At 44.8% G+C, this 11224-nt stretch overlaps 1 pseudogene; it reads right to left on the bottom strand.

Annotated features, from left to right (window-relative positions):
- Positions 1–4014: 4014 nt before the first annotated feature.
- Positions 4015–5140, bottom strand: LOC147435219 (uncharacterized; annotated as a pseudogene).
- Positions 5141–11224: the final 6084 nt, after the last annotated feature.

Here is an 11224-nt window from a genome sequence, read left to right as displayed (position 1 = left end):
CTTGAGTGCAGAGTCTGTAGAAATACTTAAAGCTGCCCTTCAGTTGGAGTAGAGCCATGCAGCCTTGAGGGGACGAGAGAGAGAGAGGGCCAGATTTGTGTGCAGAGTACTTCCTCCCATAGGTAACCTTGAGAGGCCACCTCTCTCCATCGTTGGCTCATACAGCTTGCATGTGCAAGTGAATCGCCATCAAGCTTCTCAAACACGCGAGCAAAGAGTCCACACAGGCCCTAATCCTCAGCATGGTTAATTTGCAATCTCTGCCAGTACTGTGTCCTAAAGTATGCCGTGTCGGTGCGATAAGGTTTCGAGCACGAAACCAGGGCAAGCCGCTTCTGCCCGTACTGTGTCCTAAAGCATGCCGCGTCGGCCCAGGAAGGTTTCAAGCACCAAACGAGGGCAAGCCACTTCTAATCCTCAGCATTGCTCATCTATGCTCCTATCTGCCCATATTGTGTCCTAAAGTATGCCGCGTCGGTGCAGTAGTGTTTCGAGCACCAAAGGAGGGAAAACCGCTTCTAGTTACGTAGCAATGTGTGATGTAAAAGTTCAGATTTTGCAGTGCTTGAGGGACGAGGCATTCTAAGGACCGTGTGGGAATCAACTCTCAAAAGGATTTCTTTGCCCTGATCTCTGACGTCGGTACTCTGCCCGAAGGTATAACGCGTGGGCGCGGTGGTGTTTCAAGCTCAAAACGGTAGAGATAGAGGCATTGTTGAAGATGGCTCCAAGAGCTTCTCTGCATGTGTTGTACATGATAGACTATAAGTGTTCAACATAGAGTAGTTATTTTAATGATGTCGTTGGGTATCACCCTGTTGTATATGCCTCAATTGGCTGGTGTCAATGATAGGTTGCTACATGTCCATCGAGAGATCAAAGAGAGAGAGAGAGAGAGAGAGAGAGAGAGAGAGAGAGAGAGAGAGAGAGAGAGAGAGAGAGAGAGAGAGAGAGAGAGAGAGAGAGAGAGAGAGAGAGAGAGCCCAATATTATAACATGGAGGGCTACTCTATCAAAGTGTCCATGGAGCCCGATACATTGTGGTAGATAGAGTACCTCTCCAGCTTGCAAACAACTCAAGGCCATTACTCAGTTGGGTCACCTGGTGAACATCAACACATTGGCTCGCTTGGAGCTACATCTTTGGCTGTAGCAGGAGGCCATGATGCACCTTCTCTGCAACTCCCTTTTCTTCAATTCTGGGCCTGAGACAGTGAGAGTACCCCATTTTCTTCTGAGTGCATCCCTCCATGTGGGAATATGATCGCATCATGGCCCATTAATGTGCTCATATTCATGAGGTGCTTCCTCTTCTCGTTGAGCTATTATGTGGTCTATGAGTAAAGGATTATGCACCGGACTCTTCCATAGTAGTCGTACATCAGAACAGTGCATGATGCGGTAGGGAATTATGACAACATGGACTCCTGGTCCAATGTGATCGGCTTTCATAGTGTAGCAGCTACGTACTATATGGCAGGAGCAGGGGATTGTGCAGCTAGACTATGACCGTTAGAATGGCATCAAGGATTTTAAGATTATTTTGCTTAGAGCGCCTTCCCATAGAGTCTCCAAATTCGCCCCACTGAGCGGGCCTTCGCAACGACTTGCGTTTCCCATACACCCGACTAAACTGCCGAAAAGGTTGAAGCTGCTGCTAGTCTTGTGGGTGGTTGAACCACTCCCCACAATGGCCGCCGTGCATCTTGACCGGGGGGAGAAGGTAACTCACTAACTGTAGGCCAGTGACCTTCATACCGTGACCTGCAACGGCTAGCTTGGAAGGTAGGCGCCAACTGTTTAAACTTTATCCACAGCCAATACCCGGTTGCAGCGGTGCGTATGGGAATGGCAGTATTTAGATGGCACCACTCTCCACACTAAGCATGCATTCTACTGGCCGCGTTTTTGTCCGTGTTATAGGAAGGCGCTCTTAGCCACATGTCTGCATGGTCGGAGAGGTATACATGCGACGTGCTGTTCGAGACAATGTTTGGGAAAAATGTGCCTCAGCTTAATATCGTGCCGTTTTCAATTTCAAAAATGCCGATTGACTCCAAGAGGAAGAGGACAAATTCCGTCCCAAAATAGAGAAAAATAGTGTAAAAACCCTAAAAATAAACCTAATTCCTTAAAATTTGCTCTTGGCAAATTCAAGAAAAGGAGTTTGGAAAAATGATTTTTCCCAAACATTGGTTCAAGGATATGCCTGCAGAAATTCTCAAGAGTGTGTTGGCGCCTCTCGTGCACATGTATCCGCACACAGGTTTGTGCGAGGCAGTTGTGACACAGCCAACACATAATATAATGTATCTATACTATGACCCATTTGGAGCAAATGGGACAACTGGTGGTGCAGTATCAATGACATTGGACATCTTTTTGACTGGGCATGATGAGGTAGTAAACAAAAGGAAAGTTTCCAGCGCAGAGAGAGAGAGAGAGAGAGAGAGAGGGGGGGGGGGGGGGGGGGGGGGGGGCACTCTAGGCTTTCTACTGTCGCTCTCGCCTCCCTTACTATTTCCTTCCATGCCGAATGGAAATGACAGTGCCCCATTAAACACACACACACACACACACAGATGCCCATTCATAATTCTTGTGTAGAACATATATGGAGGTCCATGGGGCGTGACCAAAGAGGAGGTTGTACTGAATCAACAGTTTGTATCTCTAGTTTCAAAACTCTCTTGAAGAAAATAATGAAAATCTCAATGCAAAAGACACGATCCCTCCCTTTGTTGCCACGAGGCTTTCTACAGAGGGCTCTCTCCATTATAATAGCTAGATTTCTATTAAGGGTTCCAATTCTACAATGCAAAGGAAATTGGCCAAGAGTATGAAGGACAAATTGCTACACTCCCTTTCTTAGAAGATGTTCTATGTTTGGGAGGGGATTCATAGAGCAGTGGATTGGCAGACAACCATCAAAGATAAAAATTGTCGAGTTTTGTCTGATGTGATTGATGCTACAAAGTTTTCAGATATTGCTCTGTTGACAAGTCTGCAACGAAGGAGTTTGTGCTCGTGCACAACTCATAAAAGTAAACCTTTTGCTTATGCTACATTTTTTTTTTAGCACAAATTCAACTTTGCTATTGAATTTTTGGATAAGTCATAAGACATGGACTCTAATCTAGCCGATTTTTCAAGTTAAAACTAATCTAGACATGGAAGGAAATAGTAAGGACAGTAGAAAGCCTAACATCCATCCCCCCCCCCCCCCCCCCCCCCCTCTCTCTCTCTCTCTCTCTCTCTCTCTCTCTCTCTCTCTCTCTCTCTCTCTCTCTCTCTCTCACACACACACACACACACACACACACACACACACACACACACACACACATGTGGGTCTCGCTCGGTTTTACCATTTGCTCGATAAAGTTTGCTCGGTGTATGGTAAGACTCCCACAAAGGCTACTCTTGCAAAGCATCATCTATCATCTAATCACTCACATTAGTTTGAATTGCTTTGTAAAATACATTTGCTATGCGTTATTGGGCTGGCATTGCGAGAAATGAGAACTAGCTACAACCTCAGCCTTGGAGCCCTGTGCTTCCCTTTACGTGCATATTTTTAAAATATATATGTATATCATTAGGTTAACTATAGACAACCTTCATTCAAAACAATAAGGTGGCAAAAATTCCCATAGCCACAACTTTGTGACTTATATTAGGCAACGAGCACAACCATTAGAGCACTAACAACAAACAAACACAAAATATAAACACAAATTAACCAAAAAAACATGAGCTTGAGCATTAGGCTATTTTTTTATAAAAAAATACATGAGCAATTTTTTTGCAACAACATGGCACAACAATACACAAAGCAATTCAAATTCACCTTGACTTTTGAGCATCAAAAACCAGCCCACTTTTTGAGAACCAAAGAAGACTAAGTAACTAAGATTAAGTAACATCTGAGAACCCCAATTAACATGAGCCTAAGTGGAAAGAAGAGGAACAAATGGGAACCTTGTAATGACGCCAAAAACATCTGAAAGGATACTAAAAATTGAGACTAAGTTGCAAGAAGAGGAAGAACATTGAAGCTGTCACATCACAAAAAACAGGCACAGTGTTGTTGATGTGTGGAGCACTGCATCACTGCTCCCTAGGGCCTCTGTGCCGACTCTTGCAAGCTTGCTACAAGAGAACAATAAAAATCGATCGGCAGTGATAACAGAACTAAAAAAAATGCAATTTGCTTCACACTTACCAAGAGGAGTGAAAAGGGCCACGAATGGTCAAAATCTGTGGACAACAAACTTAAGCATGAGCATAAGAGTTTCAAAAATGGAAATGACACATTATCAAAATGCAAGAGCTTTACAACTGGGCAGAGTGTTCCTCCATGAGATAATGCCCTTATGCATGGACCCCACCTAGCCCACTTGCTACTTTCCTCCCCCCCACTTTGCACAATGGCTAGAGACGCAACACAAAACTTGCAGTTCAGATAATCTTAATCCCACCTTCGTCAACAATTGCAAAATATCAAACAAGGTTTTCCACACTGATCTCATGAGTGTCGATTTGCAAGGGCACTCAGACTCTGGAGCCCCGAAGTCCCAACCAACAAGCGAGAACAAGAGACTTGCCTCGAAACTCAATCAAATGGTTGAACGACGACTTGCTGGCAGATTCTGAGGATGTCTTAAAGGAGAGATCGAAGGAAAATTTGAGAGTGCGTTTTCAGAGAACTGTACAACCGAGAAAGCATGGGAGAGTGCTAGTTTGGCATGGCACACGTGGGAACCGCCATGGTGGCAATGTTGTTAGATGTCTAGCACGGTGGTCATGGCCACAACACACACACACACACATCCAGTGGCCCATGATTGTGCCTGAGAGAGAGAGAGAGAGAGAGAGAGAGAGAGAGAGAGAGAGAGAGAGAGAGAGAGAGAGAGAGAGAGAGAGAGAGAGAGAGAGAGAGAGAGATGCATCTCTAGATAATGGCTTGTGGGATTCCTTATCACTATGTTGTGCTTTATATCCTTAACAATAAATGCACAACAGACAAAGCGTTATACCAAGATTTCAATAAGAGAAACCTCGCCACACCACTAACCTCAAAAACGCAGACAAATATCCAAGTTGCCTTTGCTGCATGTTCTCCACGCAAGATGATCATGAGCTTTTGAGTGTAGGCTCACACCCAATGAGAGGGATTGACAAGTTGAGACACAAATAACAATCTTGGGACCAACAATGCAGCAAGGCAGGGATAATGTGATCTGAGGCAAGCTAGGTCAACATGTCGACGACGTCAGACTTTGGGGGACCACAACCAAAGGTATGCCCATGCATCTAAGGCCTTGAGGGCTGAAGTTCTTGAACTAGCCTGAGTGGAGCACAAGCCACCCTCACAGGCTCCTTTCACATCCCAGATAGCGCACTTAGGTCGATAGTGGATGGGCGGAAAATTGCATGCAAAAAGGCCTTGCGGTCCCTCATTTGAAGAACAAAATCCTCTCTTGCAACGTTGGAGGATGGTAATCAACACCTTGCCCTATCGTCGACCTTCAGTTAACTCTCCTGCAAGCAAGAAAGAAACACACTTAGATGCCTGCTCTATCTAAGAGGGAAAATAAGGTAGCCTAAAAAAACACAACTCACTCACATGAGAGAAACTAGCAATAAGCTCTTCATGGATAGAGCCTCCGATAGTCCAAGCAGGAAGTGCAACATCATGGCATACGGGGGAAGAGCCCACACAGAGAGAAGTTCCATGGCTGGAGAGGCCATCCCAAACGTAGCGCTATGGAGGAGTGCATAGTCAAAAATCTCTCATAACCCTAACATAGTCTTTAGTGCAATCCCATCACCCGTGACCCGATGCGATAAGACCCATCCCACCACGCATGAAAATGTTAGGAAGGTTTCCGTTAGCATCCATGATCCCACGTTGGCAAACCACGTGGATCATTCACAGAGGAAAAAAAAGAGAGGGGCATCAGGCATGTCACATGTGTGCTTGCAAACACATGCACGACCACCCCGATCCTTTCACGGAGGAAAAGAAAGAGAGGGGCATCAAAGGCTACGCACATGAGATCTTCAAAGCACAGATAGTACTTAAGCCGGGAATTCAGGAGGCTACCGCAGAAACCCTTTTGCGCACATGAGAGCACTTAACCCGTGAAAATCACTCTCTCCTATTTTTCTTAGCACCTGGAATGTAGGGCCGCAACGTCTAACTGTGTAGCAAGCCCTACTTAAACGCATTTGACGCAGTGACAGTAAGATTCTAGCCAGGTCACGGTTTTTAGCCGCAGTGGTGGAATCTCAGGCTCATGTGTGCACCCTTTTAGGCATGTGTACTTGCAAACACATGGACGACCACCCCTATCGTTTTAAACTAATATTATATATATATATATATATATATATATATATATATATATATATCCTTTCCTTTGTAAATGAGCAATGAACATTCACTTGATATTGGAAACTCAAGACATGTCCATCGTTAGATTTACACACTCTGAATTTAAATGAGTGCCCACTATCTTGTTTCAACCAATCAGCATTTTTGGCCTATCAAAAAATGCTTGAAAATACAACTCAATCTTTTTTCTATTTTAGTCAGCAAAAAGAGAAGGCATCTCTATAGCCTTTGCCCTTTGGGCAGGCCAAAATTTACATATGAGATTTTTCACTAACTAAAAGGGAACACATCAATATGGCCTTAGCCCTTTGGGCAGACAAAAAAGAAAGCGTCTTTATAGCCTTTGCACTTTGAGCAGGCCAAAAAGGGAACACATCACTATCGCCTTAGCCCTTTGGGAAGGCCAAAAAAGTGATGAAATCACGATGCCTGCAAAATGACCATTAGGAGATGTACATAATTAAAAACAAGACAGAGAGATAGAGAGTGAGGCTCAGTCGACCTTGGTGCCCTTTCGAGCCTGAGGCTACCCGACCGCTGACGGCTATTGTGCAAGCTTCTGTGAGTTGTTGGCATATGATACCACGAGCAGCAGGGCATTGAGAGAGGGCACTACTGAGTAACTGAGGGCAAGCCACACTAAGCAACTTTTTTTTGTTAATGAGCAGAGTAGGGTGGTGCCCATTTATTTTTTAAGGAAATCTCACCAAATCCCTCTATTTCACACTTTCCATCTAGACAAGAGAGGGGATAGAGAGGGTGGTTGGAGGATGTGAGTGTAGGCGACATCTTGCATGTGGGCCGATGCAAGTGCTGACAACTACCATGGGTGGAGCTGGTGAGAGCTATAGAAGGGTGCTCCTCTCTCTCTCTCTCTCTCTCTCTCTCTCTCTCTCTCTCTCTCTCTCTCTCTATATATATATATATTTTATTTTTTTTATTTTTATTTTTGCATGGGGTGGATGGGGCTACTCTAAGTCTGTGTGTGTGTGTGTGTGTGTGTGTGTGTGTGGACTGGACTGGAGACGAGACCCTCGCATGCAAAAGCAAGGCAAGGCATGGGCAGGCTCCGTGCTATGCACTCTCTCTCTCTCTCTCTCTCTCTCTCTCTCTCTCTCTCTCTCTCTCTCTCTCTCTCTCTCTCTCTCTCTCTCTCTCTCTCTCTCTCTCTCTCTCTCTCTCTCTCTCCATGAGTTTTTCAGCATTTAAGGACAGGAAGGTGCAGCTTGGCAAGAAATGGAAATCAGTGCCGGGCTACAGAAGCTGGAGAGTTGGACTCAACTACATAGAGTTCGTAATGTGACTTGTGGGTTATGCCTTCTAGCAACGCACTCTTATCAAGCATATAAAGGGGATGCATGCCTTATCATCGTCATCCTCCCTCCATGAGCTGCAAATCACATTTTCTAACATGGGTGTATTTTACTAGTAGCTTTCCTAAATGGAAAAGATAATGTGAAGGTTTTTCCCCCCCTTGAACGTGGTAAATTATTTGGAAAAAAAGACCCTTTTTTCATTTGGAAATGTGTCGTGAAGTTCTTATGATGTGTGTGTCAACTTCTTCATAAACGAGAGCATAGACAATCTGTGAAAATTCAAATGTAGAAGTAATCCAAATGTAGAGGTCATCTTTGCAATTATGTGGACATGGGGGGGGATGCATCCCGGGGTGAAGCGTTTGGGAAACCCTAAGGATGCAAGTGTAGCGGTCCTTCATGAGGGAGAGAGACACTTTATCTGTGTCGAGGGAAAGACTCAAAATGGGTGTGTACGACAAAGTTGAATACTAAATCTCACAAGAGGGGCAACCCATAGAGATTAGAAAGCAAGAAATGGACCTTTTTAAACAGAGGTGAGAGTTTAAGAGTGGGCTGCATTGGCGGCAATGGCTAATCTCGGCACTCACATATGGCACATGTGCACATTTGCAAAATGGGAAGGGGTACCATACAATCCCATTCATAAGGATCAATCGTCCACTTTAGAAGGCGCCAGCAAGGTGATTCTCTATGGTCAAATTACCTCTTGTTGTGTTTCTCCTACTTCTTGGTTAGAGTCAGCAAAGAGAGACAATGTGGCATGCTCTAAGGTTTTCACTGCTCAGCACTCACAGACTCACAAAGAAAATATTTGAAGATGTGGGATGAGAAAATCTGACAGAGCTTCTGTCACGTTGTGAGCGGGATGAAAACACACACAGCGTCTCTATAACGACCCGACACACACTCTTGGGAAGATACACACACACACTATGGGGCACCACTCGGCTTAGACAACACACCTGGCCGAGACAGGTAACACACCTCTGGAGTGAGAGGAGAGAGACTATCCACTTGCCCACTCCACACAGACACACACACACACACACACACCCAAAAAACTCAGCTCAAAAGAAGAGAATTTTTGATGTTTAGATACAAATGAGCTTGGGCCAACACCAATGGGGCAAACAACTCACACAATATGGGTAAAAGATACCAGATACAATCACAAACTGGAGCAGAAACTTCGCTCATAGGAGAAACTTACACAGCCAAAACAGAAAAAAAAGAGGGAGGAATTTGGCAAAATGGACAGTGCCATCGCGTCCGGAACTGCCCAAAACCCCAGTCTACAATGTCAAAGTGCTCAAATACGACGTCGGATGAGCAGTTTACGGCCAAAACAGGCTCCAAAATGAGCAAAAACACACCTGCAGCTGTTCCTCCTCTCTTCTCCACGTTTTTTCTGGTCTTCTCTCAGTTTTTTCAGTTCCCACACTTAGCTTTATCACTTGGGCACCCTTGGCCTTTTAGATGACCTCAAACGGACCCCGAACAGGCCAAAAACTGACCTCGCAGTGCATAGTTGTCACCTTTTTGCATCATTCGCACACCTGGCACTCAACTTTTTTCCAATAATGCATCTCTCCACCATGTGAAGTGGCCCCAAAAAGTGGTCCTAATGATGACCTTTCTGCGTAACTCTCACAAGAAAACACCCACGTTGTGTCCGTCCTCATCCGCGTGCAAATATTGACCTCGTTCGCCCTCCTGACGCCACTAGATGCCATCTGACGCACCTGCTGACCTCATGTCGTCGGCCCGCGGATAGCTTCCTCGAGAAGTTTTACGCGCTACCAACTCCTCCTTATTGTAGGAAAAACACACTAGTACTGATAATAGTGAAAATCGATGCACTATGTACATGATGTCCTACCTGTACACATGTGGGCCCCACGTAACCACCTGGCTAAGGAAAATGGGCAATCCTTTATTTGATGCACAATGCATGTATATGTACATATGCGCAATCTCTTGCTCCAAAAAACTCCTGACATAATTTGCCCATCCCCTAGCCTGCTAGATCATTCATGATCAGCAGCAGCAAAGAGAGATATGAGACTCGCCGCATCACAGGTCTCCTCATCCCTCACCAACACTGCTTGATCCACAGACAGCTCATCTTGCTCCACCATCATCAATCTAGCATGATACAATTTAAGACGCAACCCATTTACCCTTGACTTATGTAGAACACCATCCAGGTTAGCCAGCTGATATGTGCCATTTGGAAAACACTCCACTACCTTGAAAGGGCCTTCCCACTTAATTTGGAACTTCTTTTGGAAGGTGTTGTCCAGCTTACTATTGTAGCGCAAAACCAAGTCATGTTTCTTGATACCCTTACTTTTAACCTTTTCATTTATCTTTGCCAAAGCCTTATCCTGCATCTGCCCATAATGCTCCAATGCGCTCATCCTATCCAACTGGACCTCTTGTAACTGCAAGAGCCTCTCTTTGAATGCATCACTAGGCGACCCAAGCAACTTCTCTAACATCTTGACCGCAGGCAACTCTACCTCCACAGGCAATAGTGCTTCCTTTCCATACACTAAATGAAATGGAGTAAACCCTGTACCTGTCTTCACCGAAGTACGGTAAGCCCATAATGCACTAGGCAATTCCAAATCCCAATTCTTTCCTTGGTGCTCTGTCACTTTAGAAAGAATTTGTACCAACTCACCATTGAATCTTTCATTTAAGCCATTACACTGCGGGTAATAAGGAGTGGTATGTTGGTGCCTAATCTTCATCTTTGTGCATAAGAAGTCTAGCAGTTTAGCTCTAAATTCTGGCCCCTTATCTGAAAGTAGCTCTAATGGCACCCCAAACTTGCAACATATTTCATCATACACAAATTTTGCCACATCCTTTGCAGTGATCTGTTTTACTGCTATAGCCTCTGCCCATCTAGAAAGATAGTCCACTGCCGTCAAAATATAACTTTTGCCCCTGCTTGTGATAGGTAACGGGCCTATTGCATCAATCCCCCACTTTTCAAACACATCAAACGCCATAATGGTTTTTCGTAGCTCTGGCTTCAACACTCTCTTCCCAAATGCTTGACACCTATTGCAAGACCTACACTAATGGTGAACATCCTTGTGCAAACTAGGCCATACATACCCCTCTTGCAAAATCTTATGCAAGGTGATCTTTAGAGCAAAATGGCCACCACATGCTCCTTCATGATTCTCTTCCAACACTCTGTAAAGCTCCTCCCGCCGAGGTACACGTCTCAACACGAGATCAGCCCCTTTCATGTATAAGACATCACCAATCAATTTGTACCTGTATGCTCTACGCACAAAGCCATACTTCTTAGACTTCTGAATCTCCTTTGGAATGATTCCTGTTAGCAAAAACTCCTCTTCTTGAGCCAAACTTTCCCGGCCATGATAAAGAGGTAAATTGGTCCTCAACACGAATAGCTCCCCAATCATGCCTTGAGCTGCTTATGTGCCTCTCCATTTAGAGCACGTTCAATGTGTCTGATGCTCCA

Source organism: Adiantum capillus-veneris, chromosome 18 (genome assembly GCF_014529385.1).
Source record: "Adiantum capillus-veneris isolate H3 chromosome 18, ASM1452938v2, whole genome shotgun sequence".
Taxonomy (NCBI): Eukaryota; Viridiplantae; Streptophyta; class Polypodiopsida; order Polypodiales; family Pteridaceae; genus Adiantum; species Adiantum capillus-veneris.
This window is presented reverse-complemented; position numbering and strand designations above follow the sequence as displayed.